The following is a 14,703-nucleotide window of genomic DNA, read 5'->3' as shown; positions in this document are numbered from 1 at the left end:
AAATAGAGGCTGTACTACATTCCCCTTAAGGTCAATTAATTGGTGTAATGGAAAAGAGAAGGTCAACACTTAAATTAGCCTGCAAATTTCCCATGTTTGATAAATGTTTGAAAATGGATAAAAAATAAGCTGAAACCCAGAGAGATGTTAAGGATTGAAGTGGTGCTACATATTGGACTCCCCAAAGAATGTATTTGAGAAGATGGACATCATTTTTTTTTTTTTTATGCTGGAGGTGTAAAAAATTTGAGGGCTCATTAACCCATAAGATATGGTCATGTGATCATTTAGTATCTTTTTGGGATAGTGTATTAATGTATATACAGTAAGTAGATTTATGGGGAAATCTTTAAAAGTTAAAGATGTTAATGTAATGTTGAATTATATACCAAAGCTTTGGAATTTGACTGTGTATCAGGAATTAATGATGCTTGGTTGAATCAAGCATGGGGGGTGGCTAAAATAATTATATTAAGAAATTGGAAAAGAGATATTATTCCAGATCTCAAGGAATGGTTATCAGAAATGTTTTGGAAAAGTCAGTATTTTCTGCTAATCAAAGGATACAGCAATATGTGTTAGTGGAGCAGAGATTTTATGACATCTTACAATAATATTTATTTATTTATTTAGTAGACTTGTCCCCGCCCATCTCCCCACAATGGGGGACTCTGGGCAGTTTACATCAAATTAAAACCATAAATACATAATTAAAAGTTATAAAAAGAGAACCACACATGTTGTATTGTTCATATTATAGCAGTGAATTCATTAGTAAATCAGTGACTATTGATAAGTATAGAATATAAGATTTTTTCTTTTTTTTCTTTTCCTTCTTAGTTTGTATGTTGATTTTTTAAAAAATTCTTTTTCTTTAAGATTCAAGATTGCTTTGTTAATTGTACATGTATAAACTAACTAAATTTTTTTTAATAAAAAAAGTGGTACCACATGAAAGAATCATGTTATAATGTTGGCATATCCCCATTTGGGGTCTTCCAGAAGTTCATATGTGAATGAGGAAATTTTAAAAATGGTGAACGAAGAGACAGTATGAACTGGGGATGCACAAAGCTTACAGTCCAAGGAACAGAATGTTCAGGCATGGTCCAGCTTTGAAACAGACCAGTTTTCTTTTTCGAACCTCTTGAACTGCTTTCAGTTCAGAAGATTAATTTCTGGAAAGTCACTAGACCACTCACAAAATGGCTGGATCTACGTGACCAGAAGAAAAGTGAAACGTGTTGGAGTTATTTGCAATATTCTGTTCCTGGAAGAGTAGCCTATATTCAATTGATTGATTGATTGATTAAATTTATATGCTGCCCACCTCCCCCCAGAATGCCCTGGAGGCATTCCTAGTCAATAAAAGTGATGGGGAAATTATCTCAGTGGTTTGTTTATAAATCTGCCCTTACTAGTTGGAAAAATGATATGGACAAGCTAAGACACCCTCATTTGTTTTCTGATGCGCTGCTTTTCTCAAAGAGTTGACCATCTGATTTCCTTTTTTCCCATCTTTTCCGACAGTATTCTATCTTTTTGTGGTCCCATGAACTGTAAGTGAGGTTGCATCATCGTTTTATTTAAATACATTATGAATTTAATTTCTTTTGTTCATAGTAAGGAAGTGGGAAGCTGAGGTTCATTTTTACCAAATTCATTATTAACATAAGCTACCTTACCTTCCTGCTCATAGATATTTACAAATGTTTAATGTAATTAAATGGATATTAAGCAAATTAATTTCCAGGTAGACCAAAGATAAGAAATGTGTATCACTCTCAAAGTTTTGAACCAAACTCCACAGCCAATGATCAGGATTAATAAGAGAGGAGTCAACTATTGAAGGCTGCATATTTCTGCACCCTTATCATATACCACAGGAAAGAGAAGCCAAGGGTAATTCTCTCCACTTGATTATATCTCTAGCATCTGCTATAAAAATGTATATAATGTATAGTTTGGGTTGCGAGGCTAAAACCTCAAAAACATCATACCATGAATAGCACTTTCTTCCTTCTTGCTAGCTTTTTTTCTTTCTTTTTCTCTATATAATTTATGGAGAAGAGATCTGTTGAAACTTGTTTTTTTTCTGCTGACACGACCGTGGATTTAAAACAAAAGGGTGGCCATCATTCTTCACTATTTCTTAGCATAAAGGAAAGAGAATCCACTGAACTAAAAAAATGGATTATTTTATAGCAGATAATTTATATACCATTTTTCTTCTCAAACAAGGCTGTGCTACCCACATTATAGTTGGCCAAAACTTGTCTGACATTTTCCCCCTCTCCCTTTTCGCATGTTCTGCCTTTCAGGGATTATCCCAGAATGCTTCTTATAGTGCCTTTAATCCTTCCAGAAGAGAATCTTAAGATAGCAGCTTTGAAAGATCCCGTGGGGAAGTGTCTTCCATGGCAGATGCTGTGCTTTGGACGTGCTTTCAGCTAACGGCATAGAGCTAAGCATTCCACTCAAGAGCTCAGGCACTGTCTGGAGAGAGCTGTGAGTCTGCAATGTGCTATGTTTGCAGAGTAAATGGAGGAGAAGGCCTGACCGATGTGATGTCATTGGTCGCATTCCCTTCAAAAGAAAAGGCTGCTTAGTCTTTGGTGTGCATGGTTAGGCTATAAAATGGCTTTGTGGTGATTGGAATGCCCAAGGCACGTGATTGATTGATTAAATGTGTATGCCGCCCATCTCCCCCAGAGGGTGACTCTGGGTGACTCACAATTAAAATCAAACCTTAAAAACAGCAAAAATATAAATATCTATATAATAAATAGATTGCATATCGTACAGTTCTCCTTATTTTTTACTTACGCTACCATATTTGCCTATTGGCTTGATCCCGCTTAGGATCACTTCCTCCCACCCATTTTTATTCTTGAAACTTTTGCATATACTTGCTCATACGGGTGGGCACAAGGTCTCCACTCCTCCACCGCAACAAAGGTCTGGGAGAAAATTAGATCTTAGTCCAGATTGGACCACCATATGCTTACAGTATTCAATACATTGCGTTGTACACTTGCTTGCCATGACCTGACCGATCTCTCTTAATTAGGATTCTGATCTGATCACACCACTGTCTTGAACATTGAGTGAGATTTGGGTCTGATGGCCAAGGCACAGCACTTGTCCTCTCAGCTGGTATGCCTATATTTATCAGCCATGTTTCATACTCTTGACCATCAGATACTTTTGTCCTGGTTGTGAGATCTAGTTGCCACTGGTACAGCTTTCTCCCAGTTCTCCACCTTTTCTATATTCTCATTCTTTTTCTGCTTCCTTTAACAATTCGATATCATGTAGGTTCCCCTTCATTATTCAGGTTGTTCAGTTCCTGGGAACTCTTCTCTTTATGCTTTATACTTTTCCATTTGGGTGACTTTATCACTAGTCTTGATTTTCAATATCACATCTGTACCAGTGATTCCATAACAGGATTCCACAAGTGGCTCTCTATAGCAAATGTCATCACCGATGACTGCCTACCACTTCAAACTCAGTCCGGATAAAACAGGTTTAGTGTTTCACCCTGTTTGCCCTTCCCCTCATCTTTCTCTTTTCCATATCTGTTTTGAGGGTCATGAGATTGCCTGCATCTTGGTTGATAGGAATTTGGGCTTACAGGTAGATAACAGACTGTCCCTGCATTCATGCATTGCAGCTACCACAAGGGCCTGCCATTGTCATCTGCATAACATTGAACTGATTCACCAGTTCTTGCCACCTGATATAACAAAGCTTCTTGTTCATGCTCTGGTTGTTCCATGTCTAGATTACCATAACAACTTACTGGCAGGCTTCCCCTCTTCTAACCTTGCTTTGTTGATGTGAGTTGGTAGTCCAGGTTACATTGAAACTTCTCCTTTTTTCTCATGTTTCTATATGTTGCAAAACCCTGCACTGCCTACTAATTAGACCCAGATGCTACTATAAAATCTTAATGTTAGCCTTTGGAGCACTGCAGTGTCATATTCCTTCTTAGTATTCTTCATTGTTGAGCAGGCACATGACCACAACATGCTTCTTTGGCTTTTTTTAGCTATTCCAGCTATTCAGACAGCAAATTCAAAATCAACTTTGGGACTAGTCCCACAGCTTTGGAATCACCTCCCCCTTACTGTTCAGATGACCAACAACATTTTGGTTTTTAAATCTGGGCTTAAAATGTTCTTGTTTGACTCTGAGGAATAGGGGCACTCTTCTGATTGAGGACTTGTGGCTTCTGGACTGGTCCCAGTGATAGTGTTTCTTGGCTTCTTTGTTGCACATTGCTTATTTTATTGATTAGTTATATAGTTTTATAGGATTTAGTTTAATTCTTTTTCTTGTAAAGTGGTTTCCTGTTTGGAATTCCACTGTTGAATTAGAGTTATAGCCACGTACGTTTTAATGTGTCTACTTTTTAATTTTGTATATTCTAATTTAATTCCTTTATTTCTGTTTCATGCTTAGTTTATAAGTGCAATAATAAGAATAAATAAGGATAAGAATAAATAATAATTAGAAATGTAGCTGCAAGATATGCATTTTAAGTATTGATGGCTATGAACCAAGGCTGAACCATCTTGAAACATACAGGATTGTCCAAAGTGAGGCAGAAGTGTGTACATGTGAGTCCTGCCTGGTAGAACCCCCCCCCCCTTCTGTATCAGACAGTAGAATGCGTAAATAAATGATTGGCTGGAAGGAGAAGGGCACAGATCATGTCATGGAGGTAGGAGGTCTTAGAAAGGTGGGCTAAAATCCCATATAAGGGAAAAAGTAGAGTTTGAGCCAATTGTTGCTCATTTCCGTGTTCTCTTGCTTTGAAGTGGTATAAAAGAGTGATGTAATCGGCGTTCGGGGTCTCGGCTCCTTTCACTGCTGGGACCCTTTTGAAGGAGCACTTCAATAAAAGTTTTTTTAGAATACTGCACCTCGTGTCTGGATGTCTTAATTGGCTTCGGCACCAGGCAAAACCCATTTTGGGGACAACAGTATCACATAGTTTATATACTGCTAGTAGTTTTATAGGGTCTAGTTTATTTATTTATTTATTTATTTTTGTAAAGTAGTTTCTTGTTTGGTATTTCACTATATCCTTAGAGTTGAGCTGCGTAGTTTTTAATGTGTCTACTTTGTAATTTTGTATATTCTAATTTGACATACCTTTGTTTCTGTTCTGTTTTTAAGCACAATATAAATTACTACTACTACTATACTACTACTATTACTACTACTACTGTAGAATATAAAAGGACATGTAGCTGCAAGATATACATTTTAAATATCATATAGTTCTTCCTGTGTTTTAGTTGCCCCCAATCTTGCAAACTCAGATAACAGTATGGTGACTTCTTTTAACTATCCTCTGTTGTATACCATGATAACAGTGTTTTGTATCTGTTAAAATCCACAGCAGTCCTATTTATACTGTCATAGGGGTGTGAGAGCATTTCTTAGCTCTTGGTGATAATCTAACAACATAGCCCATAATACTGAGCCCAAATAGTTGTGGTCCCCCCTTACATTCAGCAAGTCCCTCTATGGATTGTTTAATCAATAAGAGGCTGGTTACAAATATTATAAACAAAATAAATAATTCAACCTCTCAGAAAATCAGTGGGCTATTGTACAAATATGATTACATGGAACTGTATTCTTTTATTCTAAGTTACATTTGAGGAGTCCTTGCAGATTTGAAAACCTGTATACAGGAATTTTGACTAGTCATGCTTTCTAAGAGGACATTCTGTATGTTTTCAGAAAGGCTTTCACATGCAGGAAATGTACAAGTGACTCATGCTGGAAACATGAGGTATTATTTCAATAACATGGCATATACCTATGATTGGATGTCAAATATTTTTGCCTATTAATTACTGTTTGATTATATTGTTACAGGAAAAAAAAACCCTCACATTTGGATTGCTTACCTTTTCATTTGTCAGAAAAAGAAGCGACAATATAGAATAAACTGAACTCAAATTGTTAATTATGTTATCTTAGTACAATCAATGAAGCTTAATTTAGTAATGACCTACTTATTGCACTGATTTGAAAGAATTAATGAATGATTTTCTTGCTCTGGATCCAAGTCTATTTTGTTTCAGGGCCAGTGTACTGTAGTGATTAAAATACTGAACTATGACAAGGGTGACCCATATTCAACTTCACCTTCACCCATGAAAATTCATTGGGTGACAATTACTCTCTATTGTTTTGGGAATGCTATAAGAGCCACCTTGAGCTACTGGAGGAAAGGTATGATAACACATCTAATGAAAAAAAAATACACGAATAAATATATTGCATCAGTGTCTCATGCAGGATACAAAAGCAAGACATAGTTTATGTGTGAAGTTACTTTTATTGCCATTACCACCGACTTCATAGTTTTTTAAACACAATTTTTTTTTTTTTTGGTGCCTTTGAGTCAGCGTTGACTCCTGGTGATTGCCTGGACTACTCCCTGCAGTTTTCTTGGCAAGATTTTGGAAGTGATTTGCCCTTGCCTCCTTCTTAGGGCTCAGAGCGAGTGACTGGCCCAAGATCACCCAGCTGGCTTTGCGCCTAAAGCGGAACTAGAACTCACAATCTCCTGATTTCTAGCCTGGTGCCTTAACCTCTACCCCAAACTGGCTCTCTCTATTAATTTTTTTTATTGTGTTCCACTGCATCTTGGACTGAATTAATTTATCGCATGTGCTATTCATAGTGACAAAGCATATTTAAAAAGTTAACCATTATTTTAGGTTTTTAAACACTTTGGCCTATAATACACAGTTTTGTTGGCCGATGGGTCATATAACGCTTTGCATGGCATATTAAAGCCTGCATCAAAACGTGGGTGGAACTAAAACCCTAACTGAGCCTGAATTTTTTGAGGGTCGAGGGCTTTTGTGACATAACATGGATATCTTAAAAGTCTCTAAGGGTTAAAGCTGTGAGGAAAATATATCTTTGGGTGAAAGAAGCAAGTTTTTAGAGGCCTCAGATGAATGGGATTGCCTTAATAAACTTGAAACATAAAGGAATGGCAGTACCCTTGAAGCTGGTGTGAACTAAGCTGATTCTAAACTCCTTATCACAAACATCCCCATAGCAACCTAAGGGAGGCTGCCTTCTTCCTGGCAGTTGGCACCTTGAACCGATTTGTTTCTTCCTCTCTGACACTACTGCTTTCCTTATAGATAGCAGTTGTTCCGTCCTTGCAGATAGCAGACAAGAACAGGGGCAGAAAGTAACTTGAGAAGTATTGCTCATTTAGGTATGCCTATGAATATGTATGCGTATGCGTTCTTTTCCCCTTCCCTTTCTTGTAGAGCTGTAAAATATTAGGGCATCCATTTTGCCTTTAGGGGAGTGTCTCCCGCTAACCTTTGGTGGGATCCCCCTCCAGTACATACTGTCTAATAAACACTGCAGTGAAGCCTTGATTATTTTGCATTTGTGTCCTGTGTTTTCATTCCACAAAGCATCCACTTTGCCCCAAAATATACAATACTGGACTGACTGTTTCTGTTCTACCTCCTCAGGAGGGGAAATCTTAGAGTCATAGATCATATCTTTTGGGACCCCTAACCTAAAACTTCTATAATAATTTAATGTCATTTAATGTATTCAAATAGCTTTTATATTTGGATTTCTTCATAGTTAGCACTTCACATAAAGTTTTTTAAAAGATCAAAATACAAATAACAAATTCATTTTCCCACTGTGTATAATACAGTATCATAGTTCTACTGTTTTTCTACAATGAAATTTAGAAGGGCAGGGCTGGGCAAATATTTGATTCAATGATAATGTGATCAAATTATCCTTTTGAATCAAATTACTGAATTGATTTGATTTATTGAATTGAGTGCTTTTGAACTTATTTGACAATTGATTGTATGCTTGTGCATGCAGAAAATAATTACTTAAATTGACACAATTCAGACTGGATTTTTGGGTATTTGCAGATCCATAAAAGCCTTTGAAATGATTTTAAATACAACAATTTCATGTATTTATAAGATATCTAACCCACTTTTCATAGAAAATAGTTCTATTTGTTTTACAATTGATAAATAACTTATAATAGGTGTCATCCTTAAATATATATTTCTTTCTTATGAGAAAAGGGAAAATCTTCTTCCAAGAAATGCTTTATCATGACAATTTTTTTTAAAATGTTGTGTTTGCCCCTCAGAATTATGTTCTCCTTAATAAGCATTTTAATGGGGCCCATATTTTTCATCAAAATAATCAAACAAGCTTTCTTAATTGGTTAGTTGTCCTAGAAATCAGTGATAAATTTCTTTTGGTCTGTTTTGGAATCAGCTCAATAATTAGGAATTTCCTTCAGGCAGAGTGTTTTATTTCTGGGAGTTTTCAGTTGGCTTTATTTCATGTATATGGACTGATATCATCACACAGAATACATGTCTTATCATTCCACCTTCTTGGAATACCCAGGATTGACCACTCTGAAAACTACAATTCCTTCCCTTTCCCAAAAGAAAATCAAGAAAGGGCTATACCATAGATAGGGCAGGGAATAGCAACTATGGAAAACGCTTGCCAGAAACAGCCATGAAAACAGCACTAGTAAAAATTATTTCTAATTTAACTTCCATTTTTAAGCATATTAGGATGATACTTGCATACTCAAAAATATGCAAAGTATGATGATAATGAAATATAATAAACTCAGTTACAATATCAACTATGCAGATCTTTGTATCTATTTCAAGGCATTGGGCTTTAGAATTCAGGAAGAGTTACCTCAAAGTCACATCAGTCTTTACGTTCCATATCTGTATTTCTATCCAGATGTTTTATCCCTTGTTTTTAAATCTACATGGCTGAACATTTACTTTTTTATATAAATTTTATTAAATTTCAGAAAGATTAAAATACAAAAAAGTCCAAAAGAAAAGAAACATCAGAAAAGAAAAAGCATAGAAAAAAAAAAGTAACTTCCAACTTTCTTTGGTACAGGTATAAATGTAAAATACATTCACCTCCTACTCTAATATCTAAGTAGTATCTTACTATTTACATTTACATAGTAAAAAATAGTTTTTAGTCTAACATTCAAAGAGGTCATAGACTCAGTCTATTTCAACAATACATATGATTAGTACAAGATATTTCTGTAGGTATAAAATAAATCAGTCATCAAATCCCAAAATCAAAATTGCATTTTTTGAGTATCAAGCAAAAAGTCCAAGAGTGGTTTCCAATTAGAAACAAAGCTAGACAGTGTCCTTTCTTTAAGCAAAGTAGTCAATTTCACCATCTCCACCAGTTCCATTAATTTCAATATCCATTCTTTGGCTGCAGGTATTTGTAGATCCTTCCATAAAAGTCTCACTGCAGTTATCATATAAAGAAATAAGTTTCCATATTGTCTTTCCATTTGTTTATCCATTTGTCTTTATCATACCTAAAAGGAAGGTCTCTGGTTTCAATTGCAAATCCATTTTCAAATCTTTTGAATCAAAATACATATTACATCCCAATATTTCGTGGCTTTTTCACAAGTCCACCATAGATATGGCTGAACATTTACATTACAGAAAGTAATAATAGTTTGCTAATAAAAGTATTCTTATGTAGCTGGTATGTTCTGGCTTTCCTCCGGTTTGCTTGTTTGCTTTGTAATTTTGGCTGACGGAAGTGTAGATCTCACAATTAATAAATCATTGGTATTTCTAAGATCTCGCATTCTACTTCTTATATAATTCACAACAGTGCCAATGTCAAGGTGCTGACATTGACATATAAAGTCCTAAATCATTTGAGATTTGAATACCTGAATAAATAGGTTTCCCTGTCCTGCTGACTTATGGTGCAAGAATAGTTAATATTGGTACTCTAAAATAAATCAAGTCCATTGGGTCTTTTTCTTGGTAGCCCTTGAGAAGCTAAGCAGAGTCAGGCTTAGTAAGAACTTGGATGGGATTCCACCAGGAAATACCTAGGATATACCCTAGTTTGGGAAGTTGGAAAACACCTTAGAAGAAGGCAGTGACAAACTACTTCATATTGCACCAAAACGACATGAAGTGGTCAAATTCAGCTTGAAAGAGACTATATTTTTGTCCTCCTTCAGAAAATGTGTGGGTGATTGATTGATTGATTGATTGATTGATTGATTGATTGATTGATATTTCAGCATCTGGCTAAATCTCAGCAGGCATTTGTACATCACTAGCAGTCACTGTAGTAAAGTTTAGTTGCTCTCACATTACTTCTGGTGGGTTTCCTTTTCATTAATGCTTTATTTTTGGTTGTTTTGTACTATTTGATACAGTAAATCCAGAAAGGTGGGATCTCTCTCTGTATGTTTGTAGAATACAAATAGCATTACCCTGAGATAGTTCTATGAAAGATGAAGGATATGATGAACATGGAAGAAAGAATTAAACGTTTTTTGTCATTAATCTGAAAATGGTTTTATGACACCTAAGAGCAGATTAGAAACACATCTTGTCTAAAAGGTCAGCTAAAGGCAATAGAAGTTACCCACAGGTTTATTTCAGCCAAGAGAATGCTGATGCCAATAGAACTGTCTTGACTGCAGTTTACTCAGCTATATTGTAACTTGTTTCCAAAACAACAAATACAGCATGCATATGAAACAGATCTCATCTAATTCTTCTGAAAAGCAAACAGGTTTGTAATAGTAATTCTAGAAGAAAGTATTATCAGTATTAGGTAGTTGGAATTTACTCTTTTACCTATCCTGTAAATGACTCACATAAAGAAGCATCTAATGCTCCAAGGAGACTTTAAGGCAATATAACACACTGCCTAAAAGCTTAGCGTAGTTGTTTCTTTATTGATGCAAATGTTGCATTTTATAGCAGCCTGTCTTAATTTAAGATGAAACATTTAACTGTAGGATGATGAATTCCCTGCAGAGGAATGGTATAGTTCATTATTTAAATAGTCCTCCATTTGTTGATATGACCACATCAATTGGTGAGAATACCATGTGTCTTTAATGCTCCAACCTGAATAAAGCAGTTGTCTATAATATTAAAAGCTAATTCCCAGCATTCCATCATCTTTTATCATGGTCAAGAAGTGGAAGAAAAGGTTATGCATTTCAAGAGGCAGTCCTGTGCAAGTAGAAGCTGGTTTGATTTCCAAAGCCTGGGGTCTCAGCGTATCAATGAGAATGAGAACTTTCAAGTGAAATTCTGCTAATGCAAATGAACGGCTGCAATTTATTGTTAATGTGAAAAATAGCTATATGGTTTACATGAGAGGAAAGCTGTCCCTATACTCCTAACACTGCGGTATCTGGTCTCGACTAGTGTAGATTCCGTGTGCAAAAAAAAAAATCAGTTATTCTGTGCACAGAGAATTCTATTATATGGAATTTTTCACTCACTATATCATCAACAAGTATTTGTGAGCTGTTATAAAGTGTTCCACTATCATATCCATTTTTAAATTTGACTTTGTTTTCACTCTGATTGCTTCAGTTTTTCATCATTTACTTCAGCAAAATTCCTCATAACATATAAAAGTTGTTTTTCTACATAAACTTTGAACCATGTATTTAATACAGGGATAAGTGGTAGAATTTGTTCTTTCTCTGTGTACACAATAGGCTCTTATAAGGCATTAGTCTTATTACTCACTCAAACATTTCCAGATCTATTTTCCCTTCTCTCAGTCATTTGAACTGCATACCCTTTCAAACAGAGGGCCAACATGACCCTGGGCATTTCACTTTCAATGGTATTCTAGCAGAATTGTGCTAGATGTGATTGTGTTAAACAAAGCAGCTATTGTGAGAAATGCCAACCCCTGGAGAAAAGTAAGGATATGAACATGAATACAAACATTTTTAGCAATTTGACTTATGGCCAAACTAATAAGGAAGCTTGCCACATTTATCCTTGAGTGAAAAACTTTACTGTCATGAGCAATTAAGATGAAGAGGCCTAGATTGGTTTTGGCTGTAAACTCAATTGTGATGACTCTTTCCCTGTTCCTCCTTTTGTGATTACAAAAGAAGGGAAACTTTGCAATGACTGCATGGAAGAGAAATTCTGCTTGGGACCACAGTGAGACAAGGCTTAAAACCTTTTTGCTATCATCCCACCCTGAAGGGAAAAACTACCTAAAAGTGCCTAGTTTTACCTTGAAAGAACATTCACTCCCACAGCAGCCTGAAGAATGATGAAGATTTGGCATGATGTTGAACCACAATCCTCTTAATAGATATAATTTAAAACTTGATATTCGATATTTTATAAGGATCTTTTTATAAATGCATAAATATTATTTCGCTATATATAGTAACATGTCTAATGCACTGAGTATGAGCATTTTTATTAATTTTGTTATGGGAAATCTCTGGAATGATTTTCATGACATAATCAGTTCTTAATTGTATATTCCGTGGTTTTGTCTTAGCTTTCTTTTCATTAGCACAACTTTAAAACTTTATACCTCATAGAAAATTGCATGTCTGCATGTACTGCATGTTTTGTAGTTTCCAAAATGAAATTACAAAACCCCAGAATGCATACTCTTAATGAATATAGATATTTCTTATATTAAATTCCTAAAACTAAATTACTTTACCATGTTTTTATTTAACAATGTCAGTTGAAAAATATTGAAGGGAGATATTCTAAGATACCAATTTCCCCATTTGGCCATTGGACTCCATGGGCTTCTCATTACAAACATTTGCCTCTATTCTAAAGAGTGAATATAATTCTAACAAAATTTAATGGAGACAGAAGATTTGGAAGACTTACCCAGAATTTCCACATATCAGTACATGTTTACCTGGCAAATTAAAAGAATGATAGTCAAACAGAAATAGATTATACTGTAGATGAATTTCCATACTGGGATATCCAAAAGACTTAAATTTCTGCTGTAGTTCAAATGAAGAAGGAATCAAAGCATATGAAAGAGGTTGTCAGATACATCTGTGATAACTACAAGATATTACATTGACATCAGAAGGAGAGTTCTTCTGCTATAGTTTCTACCATCAAAATACATAGAATGAGTTTAGTTTCAGATATTCATTAATTATTTAATAAATGAAATAACAAAACAATGTATTATTATTATTATTATTATCCCACCTTTTTTATATACAACTCAAGGCAGTGAACATATCTAATACTCCTGCTTCCTATTTTCCCCACAGCAACAAAATTTTATGACAATTGTAAATTCTGTTTCTTTACTGATATTTTATTTCCTGTCCACTATGTCTTTTTTATTTTCTTCTTTTTTCTTTTGTGTAGTGATTTATTTTATTCTTTAAATGTATTATTTTTAAAAAACATGACATCAAGTGTTAGCAGAAATCTAGACTTGAATACCATTTCCTTATCAAGTAATAGACTTATTTACAACCTTATATAGTTTGTAAGTTATTGTAAGTTATTAGTATTGACTAATAACTATATAGCATCATGTGAATGCTCTAGACAAGTTTCACCCCATAGTGATGTCATTTTGCTGCAGACATTTGGAGATTCAATATGAATCTCTGCAAGAAAAAAGTCCTCATGCCTACAACTTCCACAGAGCTTCCATAGAGACTGGCTCTGCATTATCAGGCTCCTGGTTTGAAATAAACAAAACAAGGCAAATACAGTTGGATGTGTAAAGGTTCTTCTCAAAATACTTTTGCCACAGGAGAAATATGACATTTGAGTGACATCAGCAGGAAGCAAACGTAATTACAGGAAGTAATTCCTCTATCTACCAGGACAGCCTTCCAAAATAAGAAAAGTTATCCACCTGTGAAGGGATATAATAAAGACAATTGGGGGAAAAAAATGGCCCTGTAGAATACTAAACATTTACATGGCTCTTTCTTTATGCCAATGTATTCATGTGAAAAATGGAATAGGACATTTTAAAATACCCAATAATAAGCTATTTACATAGTGGCTACCATAGTAATTACATATATATAATTTGGAGAAAGGTTTGAATATCACCTGCATATCTCCTGAATCTCTTCCTCCTTGTGAAGAACAACAAAATGGTTATTTGTACTGATATTTTTAACACAATGCTGGTAAGTCAACATTTATTTGGACTAGCAGTTCTACCCTCCCAGAGACATAAATACATATACATCCCCCACTTGCTTGCCAGAATCAAACACATCTGTAACAATAAAGTTATCAGAAAAAGTAAAAACAAACCTTGCAAATATGATCTCGTGTCAACTGACAGCCACCATATTAAAAATCCTTTTTTAAGAAATTTCTGACTCAGATAATAAAAAGCAAGATGGCCGGGTGGTGGGTTAATCAATGAAGGCTACTTATTGTTGGTCAATTTGGAACATCACTTCAGCAAGACTGCTTTTGAAGGTTTCTCCCAGCCAGTTAGGAGATGCAGATGACTACAGAGAACTGTCCTCAGCCCATCCATTAGCAATCCTAGAGCAGGTTCTTGTGATTTCAAGCATTCCTTATCTCAGAAAGACTGTTGCTTTTATGAGCACCAGACTAGATAAAATATAGTATCACCAGAGCAATTTCTATAATCAAATTTGCATTAATTGTTATATGCATTCTCTATTTGCATACTTTTAAAATAAAATTTGCAGTTAGATCTTTTACATATACATTACATTAAAAATCAAATATCATAGTATGACTGAGCTGCTTTCACCTATTAAAAAAATCCCATAAAGATATGTCATCTAAAAAAAAA

General features: G+C 35.0%; 1 protein-coding gene across 2 annotated transcripts in view; it reads left to right on the top strand.

The window, feature by feature from the left end:
- HS3ST5 (heparan sulfate-glucosamine 3-sulfotransferase 5) overlaps positions 1-14,703 on the top strand; it is a 193,271-nt gene that overhangs the window by 32,729 nt on the left and 145,839 nt on the right. The window lies entirely within an intron of this gene.

This window comes from Python bivittatus, unplaced genomic scaffold, assembly GCF_059951505.1.
Source record: "Python bivittatus isolate LINGU-HERP-01145 unplaced genomic scaffold, Pbiv_v1 ctg000020_np1212, whole genome shotgun sequence".
In the NCBI taxonomy this organism is placed as follows: domain Eukaryota; kingdom Metazoa; phylum Chordata; class Lepidosauria; order Squamata; family Pythonidae; genus Python; species Python bivittatus.
Note: the sequence above shows the minus strand (reverse complement) of the source record. Positions and strands in the feature narration are given on the sequence as shown.